Consider the following 13865-nt stretch of genomic DNA (forward strand, 5'->3'; position numbering starts at 1 on the left):
GTGTATATGGCGGTGTGTAGAAAGAAGAAAGGAGAGACTCCACAGGCCAAATACTGTGTGCGCAGTCTTGAATTCTCTGGAGAACCCCGTGGCACTCTCAGCTATACATCTCATAAATAAAGCAACTTCCTTCAACTGCAGCCATTTGTATGTATGTGTGTGAGTGAAAGAGAGAATAAAGCCACAAATGGATTCAAGGCCTATCATATTGCTTATTCAGCACCCGAATCAACTCCCAAACACGCACCAGGAGCACATATCAGGACAAATGAATTAAGACATTATATATTTATAGCCTATGTTAAAAGAAATTACATGAACTGATAATTCCACTCGATAAAATGTCCTTAAAATATTAAAAGCAGAGATATCAAAATTGAGCTGTTGTTTCCAAAGCATTAAGCTGTCTTCATACAGATTTAATGAGCACTGAATTATCAGCCATGATTAGCCAGACTGTTGTCCCGTTGTTTGATCCAAGTGATTTTGACTGAAGTCACATGACCTTTGCTTGTTGGTGAGTAATCTATGCCGTTTATGTGGCTCTTTCATACACCACACTAAGATGTGATAGGAGCCAGAATATTTTGCACAATGATAATACCATGGTTGTTTCAAATTTTATTTAAAATATTATTTGACATTTGTTGGGGTCTGTACCAAACAAACATTTGGAGAAGACTTGTAGGTCGGGGCATCTCTGCAGCGCTATAGTACTTCATTATGATGCTGTTTTGTCACAGATTTTAACTTAATCAAAAAATTGCAGCTTCTGTGATTTATACATTGCACACCTGTGCGAATATATCAGCAATCGCAGGTAGGGATGTCATGAGAACTGAAACTTTGGTACCAATGCCACATTTCTTAAAAACATGACGATACATGTTATTTAGGTACCGTAGGTACCGGGGATCAAACACGTGGAAGATGGCGACAACTTTAGCTGCAGCGACAGCTCCGCCATCATGCGATATTACCTTCAATAGCTCAGAGTCAAAGCCTCGATTTCCCCCAGTTCTGTGTTATGTTGGAGATCTAATTTAGCCAGACCTTTCACAACTTAGATCAACTCAAAATCACCAAAGATGACGATGCAGTTTGCAGCACAAAGAACTGAATGTCTGTCTGACACTAAAGGCGGAGTTAGGGACCATCTTAAAAGTGCTTTACAACCCATTTCAAACTTTGTTTTCAACACAGAAAACTCAAACCATTCTCAATATATACAGTGACCACCTTTAAACATTTTACACTTGTCAGTTTACTTGTCAGTAAAAAATAAGTAAAGAAAATTTATTAATTAATTAAGCACCTTGCAAGGTTGTCATTTAATTTACTTGCTCATTTATTAATATATTGACATCAAACCACCTCTCATCTGTCCTGGACATCCTCTCACAACTTTCACAGCTGTTAGTTGTTCTTTGTAATGTTCAAATGTGTATGTTGAAGTACATGGGATTTATTGTTTTGTTTTTTTTACTGTGGTATCAAATTGGGTTATCAAGAAACGTGAAATTTCACTGGTATTGGTATCGACTACTACATTTCTGATATTGTGACATCCCTTATAGTATGACACAGGATTTTACAATTCTGGAAAGTTACTACTGTGACAATTACTTTGTCTTTTGTTTTGTTTGACTGCATGTTTAACAGTAGAAATACTGAGTAGTTAGTCCTGCACGCAGAGCAGAAAAGTGACAGAAGGCTTGGCAGTTCAGAGCCCTGTGCACACTACCGGTTGTCCGTGTTTTGTCTTGTCTTGCTCATTGTGTAATTTTGACAACATTGTGTAGCTTCTGCATTGTTGAAGCAACAGAGCTGGTGGCAGGTTTTCACGAGAGTTGAATTCCATCCATATAATCCCTCCCATAGTGCATGTCCCAGCAAACACACATGCTATTGATATGCCTAGAGAAGCTCTCACTTTTTATTCTCTGTGTGTGGTGTGGGCACTTGCCTTAATCAGAGATTTCTCAATTATCTTGAGGGAAATTACTTGGAAACACATTCCTAACTCTCTCTGCAGGATTAAGCCACATGACTCATCAATGTGTTTGCTCTCGAGGGATTGTCACAATGATGAAAATACAATACTTTTAATTTAAGATAAGAAACTGGCCATCCAAGGCATTCTTATAGATCCTGTAACCCAGAGGTTTTGACACCATGAGGCAAAGAGAGCGGAGTGTGCGCATTATTTTAAATCCAACAAATTGCAAAACAAGTTTATTTCACTGATCCATGGCTGGTTGAAGGTGTACTCATGAAACTAGCAGCTGAAAAAGTGCACACCACCAACAATAGCACAGTCACACAGATATAACTTTAGATCACTTAAACTCAAGTCAGTGGACCTCTTACACACTTCAAAGCTGAAGATGCTACAAAGCTGCTAAATTGTTTACACCATTGTCAAACCATACCGCTGTGGTAGTCACTGCTAAAAACACTACCATTAAAGACGCTCTTTAACACTACAAGAACGCACCTCTATTTGATTATTTGAAAAGGGTTTCATGGTAGTGCATGTAAAGTTGGGGTTTAATGGCAGTAGTTTGAGGTTTTGACTGAATAATAATCACCCACTGTGACCCACCCACCAATGTGTCCCTGAGCAAGACACTTAACCCCTCGTTGCTCCAGAGGCGTGCAACCTCTGACATGTATAGCAATTGTAAGTCGCTTTGGATAAAAGCGTCAGCTAAATTAATAAATGTAAATGTAAATAACGAAGCTGTGGCTTCGATCTAAAAATGTGCTGCACAAAATATGTAATGTTGATTAAATATGTATCTGACACATTGAAAGAACACGTGTAGCCCACTTGGTGCACACTTTACTTTTCAATTACTATCTGCCTCTTAATATCTGGCTATACTGGAGACACTGATTCAGAAATATTAAGTTGATAAGCTTAAAATACTGAAACATGAATGTAAGTTTGATGAAACTGATACAATGCAAATACCAAGGTAATTTCAAATATATTAAAATCATGATGTGGCATTTATTGGGGTCTGTACCAAACAAACATGTAGTCTTATATGTGGAGATATTTGTAACAATATTTGTAGGCCGGGGCATCTCTGCAGCACTGCTGTACTAAAAATTGCAGTTTTTTGGTTTTGGATAATATTTCAATTAAAAAGGTGGGGTAAGCGATTATAATCCACAACACATCTTTTTTGTCAAATTCAGGAAATATCTCCTCACAGTCCGCTAGCTGTTCGCTGTATGTGTGTGCTGATAAAAAAAAAATCTGGTGCTTGTACACAGCCCTGGCTCTGTAAATGGGGAAACAAACAAAGTGGCCCGCACCCCACCACACAACACTATTCCAGCCGTCCCAGCCATGGTGTATGTGTCAGTAATGTTACAATAACGTTGCATTGCTTGCTGTGTCGTCGTTTGCCCTGTATCACAGTATTTGTCATGGTGTTGGATTTCTCAAGAATCGCTTCTCCACCTTTAATTGTGCAGCCCTACTACAGAGTGATGTATATTTTGGGATGAATATGTGGATGAGTAGGGGCACCAACTTAAAGCACATTAATCAGACACTCAAAATTTCCATCTTGGCTAGTCGTCAAGTTACTTTTGGGTGTTAATAAGATACAGCGGATCTACAACTTGCTGCCAGAAATGTTATTTGAGAAACGGCTGCTACACTAGCAAATCCTACAATGTGGTTAGGGAACCGGTGCACTGGGGATGGAACTGGGGGAATACTTCTTGGTGATGTTTATTGCTGGCAGGTAAAAAGAACAGCTGGAAACACATGGAGAAGGTGTCTGTGTGCAGCCTTCTCCAGGCCAAAAGCATTTGAAATTCGTAAGTAAAAAGAGAAAGAAAATATAATTAGGCTAGACAAAAAGAATTTACATTTTTTACAGAATTCTTTAGGGAGGGTAGAATGAGCTCCATTTCCAGGGGCACGCGATTCGTTTTGATAGATATGAACATTCAAATAAACGCAACTGAAGTGGCAAGGTTGGCGAACATTAAGAAAATCAAGAAAACCAAAGTATGTCTGCCCATCACAAAATGTGACCAGTGTTTGGAACAATACTTCATCGCTCATAAGGGAAAACCCTTAGAAAATGTGAATCATAATGTTTACTCGAGTGTTGGTGCCTTTCCGAGCGTCAGGAGGAATAGTGAGAGATCGTTAATGAGGCTGAACCTCGGAGGGATGAGTCTAACGTAGGGTGGGTGATGCTCTAAGGGGAACTTGGAACGTGGATAATTCTGTGGAATACAGATAAGCAAAGCCTTTGCTCTCCGGGTGAGATAACTCAATGTTTGTCTGCATACTGCCGGTTTGTGCATCAACACAGCCAAAGGGGAAAACGTCCACTTAATTAAATCAATTAGAGCATGAAGGGCCTGCTGAAGCCTCCGCTGAAAACAACATAAATTCAGACAATACATTAACTCTTTGTGAGTCACATAAAGTCCAATATATGAGCTACATCCATCTCTTCATTTCACAACTTACATATTAGACAATGCAAGCCATCTAAACTTTGTTAATAAACCAAAGACTTCCTAAGCAGGCATGTGAGGGGTACAGGTTATGTCTTATCTGTCTTATTTATGAAGGATGCAACTAACAATTCTTTTCATTTTTTATTAATCTGTTAACTATTTTCTAGGACTGCACCTGATCTGATCTTAATCAAACAGGTCAGGTTCACTGATCCACATTAAATCCAGTTTTCTTTTTCACTCCTTTTGTTTACAGTGGTAAGCTTATGTGCGTAAAGTTATCAACGCTTCATCACCACCGCATTTTCTTCACAATAAATGCAATTTACTGTGAAACCATAAGTGTTGACTTCTGCAGTTGGAGAACAGTTTAACAGTACAAATCTTTTGTCCAGATGTTTTGAAACTTTGCATGGGCAGAATAATTTAATTAAATACATTTTATTACATGTTTAACAAAGCCTGATTTAACATCTCATTAACTTAGCAGGTTGGTTTTGACCTGTGAAAAAAAGATGTAGCCACGCACAAGTGAAGTGATTTGGTGAGCACGTAATCATGCTGAGGGAAGCCATTTCTGAGCACAGCAAGTGCAGCATCGGCTCTAATCGTCATTTATCACAGCAGCTGTCAGCTCTTTATCAGTACAACTGCTGCACAAACTGTGTGTGTTACATGTATTCGACAGAAACAATGTGTGGTTATAAGGCTGAAGCGCAGTAATGTCACAATTTTGTAAATCTCACATTAGCAATTAGATAAGTCTTTATTGACCCCCCATAAGGGAAATAGAAAAATGCTTGCAATTAGTTTGACGCAGAGCAACCCTGTCTCCTGTGTCTCCTAAATTATGTTTGTTTTTCCAATTACTATGTGGTGACAAAGAAATCGCTGCTTGGATAATGTTCAGACAATGTTTTTTTGAGTGAGTGAAGTGTTACGTTTATGTACTTAACTGTCATGGTCAGGGTGGAGTGCAGGACGTTATATCAGAAACCTAATTTGCATGCAGACTGCTGTCTGTGGTTATGTTTGGGCAACAACAGCACTCCAGTTAAGGTTAGCGAAATATCATGGTTTTAGTAAAATGCATTGTGTCTCAAGTCACTGCTGAATTTATCTGTATCACCCCAGAACATGATCCTTAGGGTTAGGGTTATTTTCTAGGATGCTATTGGCTAATCGTAAAGATGGCAATCAAAATGTAGGTTAATTATACAGCGCATCTGACCCGTTTTAGACAGTCATGCAGTTACAAATTCATTCCGTTGTCATCCTTGTGTGACAGACTTGCTAACCAATCACAACCGCCATGCGCCTCCTGTTACGGTCCTACTCACCAATCAGAGTGGGCACAGGGCTTGTAAATTTTACAACAACAAACAAAAATAGAGGAAAACGTGTGGGATAGTGGTGTCAGCCGAACAGACACAGGCAGCAGCTGTGCCACAATTTTGTTCGGCATCAACTCACACTTAAGTGTTTCAGCAGCAGGGCATTTAGCCTGCCCTACGCTGTTTACGTGTTGTTAATTTGTCATTCTGTGTGTTTTAACTACCAACAGCTTTCTGTGAGCACAGCTACATCCACATGGAGCATTTCAGAATCAGAGCGTTTTGCCTGCCTGATTTTGCTAACTTGTCTATGTAGTTAATTTAATTTTTTTTCTGTCTGCTTTAACTGTGTGTTTTGTTGATATACGATCAGGAGTGCGCGCAGGTTGTTTTATTTTGACAATCAACCAGATTCTCTATGTCGTTCTGTGTCTGACTTCCTGCCCGGTTCATCTGCTCACTGCAACTTGCAGTGAATTTTGAACTTTAACTAAACTTTTTTTTTAAAAATCACAAATCGAATCGTAGTTGCAATATCTGGCAGATCTATCAGTACTTAGCTGGTACTCTGAGTTTGGGTATCACATTCTGTATTTGGGAAGAAATTGTTGGATAGGTGCATCCATATTATTTTCTTGATTAACTGATCATTTGTTTAACGTGTTTGTAAATCTTGCGTGATAGAGGCTGTAACCAGTCAATGTTTGCTGCTTGGAAAAATCAATCCATAACCAAAATGTTTGTTGATTCATTTTCTGCTAATTTCTGTGTGTGTAGAGCCACCCAAGGCCCCACACTTTTGTTGAGAGTTTATACTCTCCTGCTAAGTGTTGGGTTTCACCCCTCACTTGGTCTCTCTTCATGGCCCAAAGTACCAATTTTCTGCTATCTAATATGAACCCAACACACACTGACGGAAAGTGAGGGGGAGCCTCTGTTCCTTGATTACGATTTAATGAGCAGTTTCAGCAGCTTAAGAGATTGAACTTCACATTTCTCTGCAGAAATTTTCTTCTGTTTTTAATATGTCTGTTACTCCCACATTCTTAGGTTTCCTTCATCATCGTGTTTCAAATTCTTGAACTCCCAAACCTCTGTGATCACCTCCAATGTCATCTCAGGCCTTGACATCATCATGCACCATCCACAGATTAGTCAGTCCACAGCTGAGTGGCTTTGTGGACCAAGTGAGTGTAAGGCTGAGATACTGTACCTCTGCACTATAACCAGCTTTACTCACTCCCAGTTTACTCCCTTCCTCCTGCCCCTTCTCCTCATGGTCTCCCGCTCAGTGTCCCAGAGTAGGATTAGGCCCACTGCCCAGTTGTGACACAAGGACACTGGAGTGGAACACCAGGCTGTTAGTTCAGTTGTTGGGCACGAATTAGGAACTCAAGCCGGGTGTCAGGGAAGGGAGGTGATGATAGAGATGAAGGGCGGGGAGGAGAGAATGGACAAACTAAAGAAACAGACGAGACCGCTCAGGACTGACAACTGAAACAGAAAGTCATGAAACGACTAAATGTGTAAATTACAGGTAAAAGATGATCATGTCTCTAAATCAACTGTGCACTAGCTGCTTTATGAGGCCATACTTGGTCGCAGTGGTGCTTTGAGCTCAATGCTTACAGCATGCTCTCATGCTGCTCACAATGAAAATGTTTAAATGCTGATTCTGCTAAGCAGGTTACCGTGAAACTTTAATCAATAGCCGAGTCCCAAATAGCCGCCTACCTCCTTTACTGGCCTGGTGTGGGAACACATTTTGACAAATAAACGCAGGTCTCCATTAAACGCCTAGTCTGGTTTTTATTCTTTGATTGTATAAAACCTTTTAAACCCTGCCGGGTTGCCCACTTTAGCTGCTTCTAAGTGGCTTAGATCGTTAATACAAACATTAATGTTTAAACGTATGATCAATATGTCGTAAACTTATGAACATACTACACATCGTTAGATCAGTTAGATTCTCCACAATTCAATCGTTCAGTTCATTTAACGGAAACAACAAGCCCCAAAGTCTAATTCTTATACATTTACCAGTGTAACCGGCATGGTTCAAGAGATGAAAAGAATAGGGTTGGGCTGATAGATGATGCCATCTTCCATCGGCGATGGCTGACAGATGGTCGATGGTTTTAACAAACATTATTATTATAATATATAAAATTAAATATGCTTCGCACCTTCCTCAGAATACTCTTCTCCCCACACTCAGACACACAAGAGGCCTAGGCTACACCTCAGGTAAACACACCGGCTTGCCCCGCCCCTCTCTATTTGATATTATTGGATCATTTTTATACAAGTAATATTCTGAAAATAAACTGTTTCATAGTAGCCTATTTCAGTTTTGTGCAAGAGGAATTAAAGGCCTGTCCCATATGGACGCCTGTCCCAAATATAGGCAGGGTCAATTCAGTTATTTTAGCAAATAAAAGCCTGGGCTATTAATCAAAGTTTTACAGTATGTTTGCCATGGCCACCAATTTACTTTAGCATGTTAGCATGCTAGCATAAACACAATGACATTGCAATCTATGGATTCTTATGTGGCTGTAAATCTGAACATTTAAGAAATGCATTATTGAGCTGCAGCAACGTGGTGTTAAGGAAATTATCAAAAACGCCAGGAAGTTATATATAGGCTATGTATACACATTCTGAAAATGGTTCAGGGGTCATTGTGTGCTTTCTTAATAGTAGCACAAATCCTCTTTCTCTTCCTAGATCATGGGGTCACAGAAAGGGGGTCCATTGTTACTGTCCGTTTAATGGCTTCCAGTTCTCCAGATTACACGATTACAAAGACAATGGGATGACCTTTATCTCACTACCAACACGATGCTCTTTCTGAATATCGCTCTGTGTTTCCTGCACGCCCATCTGTGCCTGCACTTAATAATTCCTTCTCTACTCCTAGGGAGATTAGGATTCCCTGTGGGAGGCTAACATTACGCTTTCCACAAAGCCAAAATACCAATTTTGACAACAATCTCTATTCTCTATTTCTAAGTGTAGGATAACACACAAAATGTCAAAAGAACTGAACTATTTGATAAACAAAGGGGAAGCAGCTTGTCATATGAAGTGGCATTATTTTGGGATGTCCACAGAAATAAAAAATATGCATCTGAGGGCACAAACATGAAAAAAAATGACTATAAATGTTTACTGTAAGTGTTTGAAAGTGACAAATCTATTTAGAGTTCACTTTACTGGAGAAAATCCGTTCAGTATTGGTCATAAAATGAAAAGGATGATGCAATGAACTTAAAACCTCTTTACTCTCAGCATGCACATTCAAATAAAAATATATTTCATACGTGCCTCAAATAACCATGTTAAATGATTTTAACTATCAATTACATTATTCAAGTATGAATTTGTTATTAATTAATTAATAAGCTCATTCACGTTTCAGTACAACAACACTGTTAAGTTTATTCTACAAAATAGTACCAAAAAAAACAATTTCCTGTTAACGTATTTTTTTTCCTCCAACTCCTACTCAAAACAGTAGATGAACAAAACGTTGTGTGGGCACTGTGTGACATTTAATCACTTACAGTGTGTGAAGACATTTTAGGCCCATTAAGCATCATATCAGAGAGGGAGATGAGCAGAGTAATTAGACTCAGCTCATAACTGTGCAATCAAATATAAAGAAGACAAAGGATTGGGCTTATTCTCTCGTCTGTAAAGATGATGCTAAAATTAAAATTTTGTGTTAAGTGTTTGACTTAGGGAACCAACAAGTGAAAGAAAAGAGATTCAGTTGCAATGTCAGTAAAAACAAAAGCAACTAAAACCAAAACCAGAAATACAGCAGTATTTACACAAATTCAGGACTGTGAGTGAAATTATGAATGATCACTTTCAGTTTTCATGCTTTACTTCTTCATCCACTAAGAAGTAACACAAAACCAAAGCCTGCAATACCAGCATGTTTATCTGCCCATACATACAAGTCAAACTGATAAAATGAGAAACATTTGTGTCCTGATTCAGCCTCCTTCAAAGTCTGTATTTCAAGACCAAATACATCATAACGAGCAGACAATACTGCCATGCATAACTACTCAGCAAGCAGACGAGAAATCCTGTGTTCTCTTGATCAACTTTGTGAGACACCACCAGCCCATCCTCTACATTTTATTTAACTGGTCCACATGGTGTCACTAGTGAATACGTCAACGAATATGCCACTGCAAGGTGTAAATAATTAAAGTCAACCAGTAACCTCGTTTGTTCTTTTTATCAGCCCAGATTTCTTGTTAATCATTACATGAAGGCTGTTGCAATTACTTACACACATTACTGTAGAGAAATTCAGTAACATCAAATTATTTAGCATTATTCTGGGGTGTGGTTTGTCATTTCTCCATTATGTCTCAAAATAAACACCATAACTTGTACAGTAAACTCTGGTGTTATAAGTTTTTATCGGATATTAACTACTTTGACAGCTGTTTGAGGACAACTTCCTGGAGGTTAACTTTCAAGATTTTTGACTTTCTTAATTGATTTCAAGAGCTGGTAAACGGTTTCTGCCTTCACATGTATCTGACTTTCGGGATTCTTAATATTTACAAGTAACTAGTAAATGGTTGACAGCTCAACTTACATGAGACTTTAAGGGCCATGTGCTGAGTCTTGACCTCCTGACAAATACCTTTAATAATACCTTTTTGTGAAGTCAAATTAATACAGTTGAACATTGTAGGACTGCAACTATGGAGAATTTTTAAATTATTGATTAATGTAACAATTACTTTCTCAGTTAATAGGTTAAATGTTTGGTGTGTAAAATGTCAGAAAAAGTAGTTAGCATACGTTCCCAAAGTTGACATTCATTTTGCTTATTTTGTCTGACCAATATTCAGCTTACTATCACAAAGGACTATGAAAACCAGCAAATACTCTTTTTTTAAACTTTTGAGAAGCTGGAAACAGATCGACTAACACAATAGTGCCACTGCACAGTGACACATATGGACCACAAGTAAAACCGGATGTGTGATTTGCTTATAGATCTAGGTTATGGCAGGTATCCGGTAACTACAGCTTGCTCTATTTTTTCCTCAGTATTCACTTAATAATATTTAAACATACTGTACTGCCCTGGAGAGAGAGAATGGTCATAGAAATGGACAGAAGTGGAGACAACAAAAACTGATCATTTGATCATGAAGCCTGATGTAACTATAAACTACACAACAGACTTGAGTCTCTGTTACCAGCTGTTACTCTGTTAGCATTAGTTCAGTGTTCCTGTAGTTGCTTCCAGGTGTATGTTGGCATTCATGTTTGCTGTGTGCTTGTGAAAAACTCTAAATTGTTAGATATAATATATAGACCGGCATTAGATGTAAATGATCCTGCCCATTCAAATTAATGCAAAAACCGTGAATGTCGCACAGCATCTTGTACGTCATTAAATTGATTTTCTGATTGACTTCCAGCGTCCCTGATCATAACTGCTGCTGATTAATATTCTGCCAACTAATCAGGGTGTAACTGAGTGGAGCTCAGCATCAAATCTACTTTATCACGCAGTGGTGGAGGAAGCACTCATAAAAAAAAGAAAACTTACCAAGTGAAATGCATTCAAATTCAGCTGTCACATAACAATAGTGGAGTAAAAAGTACAATATTTCCCTCTAAAATGTAGTGGAGAAGTAGTATTAAATACAGTAATTGAGTAAATATACTTAGTTAGTTTCCACCACTGATATCGTGCATTGCTTTTTATTCCTTCTTATCCCATGAGTAGTAACCCTTTCAGTTTTGGTCTGGTTTCAAAACAAAAGCTTTTAGAGTAACATTTCCTTGGCCTTGGGGGTTCTACACTTCTGATGCAAGATACAACGTTTCCTTAGTACAGGCAGGGCAGTCTATTATTGCCTTCCACATACCCGTCATTGCTGAGTGAACCTTGTCCTGTGTTACCATAGTGTCCTTAACAGAGGGTGTGTCTGCAGAGTAGGTGTGCCATGAAAGTGTACCTGCACCAACAACTGTGCCATAAAGTGGCCTGAATCATTACCTTACCAACACAGTGCATGTGGCAAAGAAATACATTTCTCCCCAACTCTTCAAGAAATAAACAAGAAAACGTCTCACTGTTTGGACAATTAGTGTGCAACTACTCCAGACAGGCACGGAAGACAATGCACCATATCAGTCCCAATATATACTGGGAGGATCTGTGGTGCAGTTCCCATGAAGAGCCACTAGACACATTGACAAGCTCGGCATGTGGCACCAATCGCCAATCTATGGTGTTTTGGCAAATGGGGGTTATTGTGTAAGCTATTGCGTCTTTAACTGGAGCCCGGACACACGCCATGCACTCTAGTAACGCACAAATGGCTAAATGTGTTTTTAAAGCAAAGAAATGTTGAAAATAAGTGAAACAAAACAAGATGTCTTGGAGAACAGAGATGTCTGCTTGTGTATTTTTCTACAGCAGCCTCAGCTCACAGGCCTTTAAGAAGTGGCCCAGTGCAAATATTGCAAAAGTGGTGAGTAGATCCATTTAAACTACCGGTTTTAGTTGTGAGAATGGAAAGATGAGCCATACAGAGTGTGCCATTTCACCGTACCAAGCACAAACGCGAGGGTCTAGCGCAACGTCTAGTTAAACCACATCTGACTGGACAAAGACCCAGCGTCAAACCTAGAAAGTGAGACGGGCAAGCTGCTTTTTCTGTCCCAACTTTTACCACTGTTTGGGATTTAAATTCTCGTGAGAAAATAAATCGAAAGAAAAATACGCTTAAACAGCGCTTGAGAGGGCAAAGTAGCCTGTCCAACTGCACCAACTTAACACAGTTCATTTGCGGTTCCAGGCTTACCTTAGTGTTCACTCCAGTGAGAATGGGCAAGCGGCGACACACTCAGCACGCCAAAACGAGACCCCGCGTACCAAACAATAAGTAACTAAGCCCGCGTAAAAGCGGCAGAAATGACGTTTAAATCCACCTATCCTTGGGTTTCACAATATTTCTTTCTTTTAAAACATGGACTGGTCGTGTACTGCCCGACCTATCCTCGCTTGTTTTTCTGTCGCAGGCTGACTGCCTCCACATCGATCACCCGTGTCAAGCCCGTCCTAATGAACTATCAACTTCCGTTCTCAATTTTCAAATTAAAACAGCACTTGGGTAACAGCAGCCGTCGGTCAGTATGTTAATCAAAACGTTTCAGTGGTGTCACCACAGATGTCATTTACACTGGGGAAGCTTTGGACATGTTGGTCCTGTTCTGAAAAAAAAGCTTGCAGCAAGAAATGCAGGCTACAAGAAAAATAACACATTGGGCTAGCATTAAAAAAAAAAGTAATTTTATGTTATATTTATAGATTATTATTACAGAGGCATAAAAAGTATAACAAGTATAAACAGTATCTACGTGTTGCTATCATAGACTGTAGGTTGCTATACTGTTGGTTAGTTTAGTTTTTTATCCAGTTTTCCATAAAAAATGTGAGCAGTATTTAAAGACCATTAAATCTCACACTAAAGCTGTAATGACTGTAAATTTAATTTGTTGTCTTTTACTTATCCTCTATTATTTTGTATTAATTTACTATTGTTAGTTAATATTTGTTCCTACTTATTGAAACATTCTTTATTTCTCCCTCCTGCCATTTTCTTCCATTCAACAGCGTTGCAGAAGCAAAAAAAAACTTTATTTTGAAGGAATATCGCTTAATTTCCGGTGTAATCCTGCTCTCTTCGGTTAGCTTGATCGCCGGTCCCGGCGTTGGTGACGTCACCAACGCCGGGACCACAGGACAACGCCAAAGTAAAAGGGACACACTCTGCGGAACTACATCGCCGCTTGCTGATGACAATGGGAAGTTTGTTTTGCAGTCTTTTTTTCTATCTTCTTCAACATTTTTAAAATACAAGTAATTTCTAAAGAGTCTTGCCAACGCATAAAGCCAGTCCCGCGTCGCTTTGAGTCAACACTTTCCATTCAGCAGTTGAACAGGGCCTAATGTGAATTTATATAGGCTACAGATTA

General features: G+C 39.1%; 1 protein-coding gene across 2 annotated transcripts in view; it reads right to left on the reverse strand.

Moving 5' to 3' along the window:
- Nucleotides 1-12935, reverse strand: part of LOC119904281 (cytoplasmic protein NCK2-like) — a 47099-nt gene extending 34164 nt beyond the window's left edge. The window contains exon 1 of one of the 2 annotated variants that reach the window (XM_038720828.1): nucleotides 12692-12935. The gene's annotated coding sequence lies outside the window, so the exon portion shown is untranslated. The remainder of the gene's footprint in view (nucleotides 1-12691) is intronic. The other variant, XM_038720827.1, reaches the window with a different exon arrangement.
- Between the last annotated feature and the right edge of the window lie 930 nt (nucleotides 12936-13865).

The sequence above is a fragment of the Micropterus salmoides genome, unplaced genomic scaffold (assembly GCF_014851395.1).
Source record: "Micropterus salmoides isolate LMB-PRFRI ecotype aquatic unplaced genomic scaffold, ASM1485139v1 Ms_hic_scaffold_15, whole genome shotgun sequence".
In the NCBI taxonomy this organism is placed as follows: domain Eukaryota; kingdom Metazoa; phylum Chordata; class Actinopteri; order Centrarchiformes; family Centrarchidae; genus Micropterus; species Micropterus salmoides.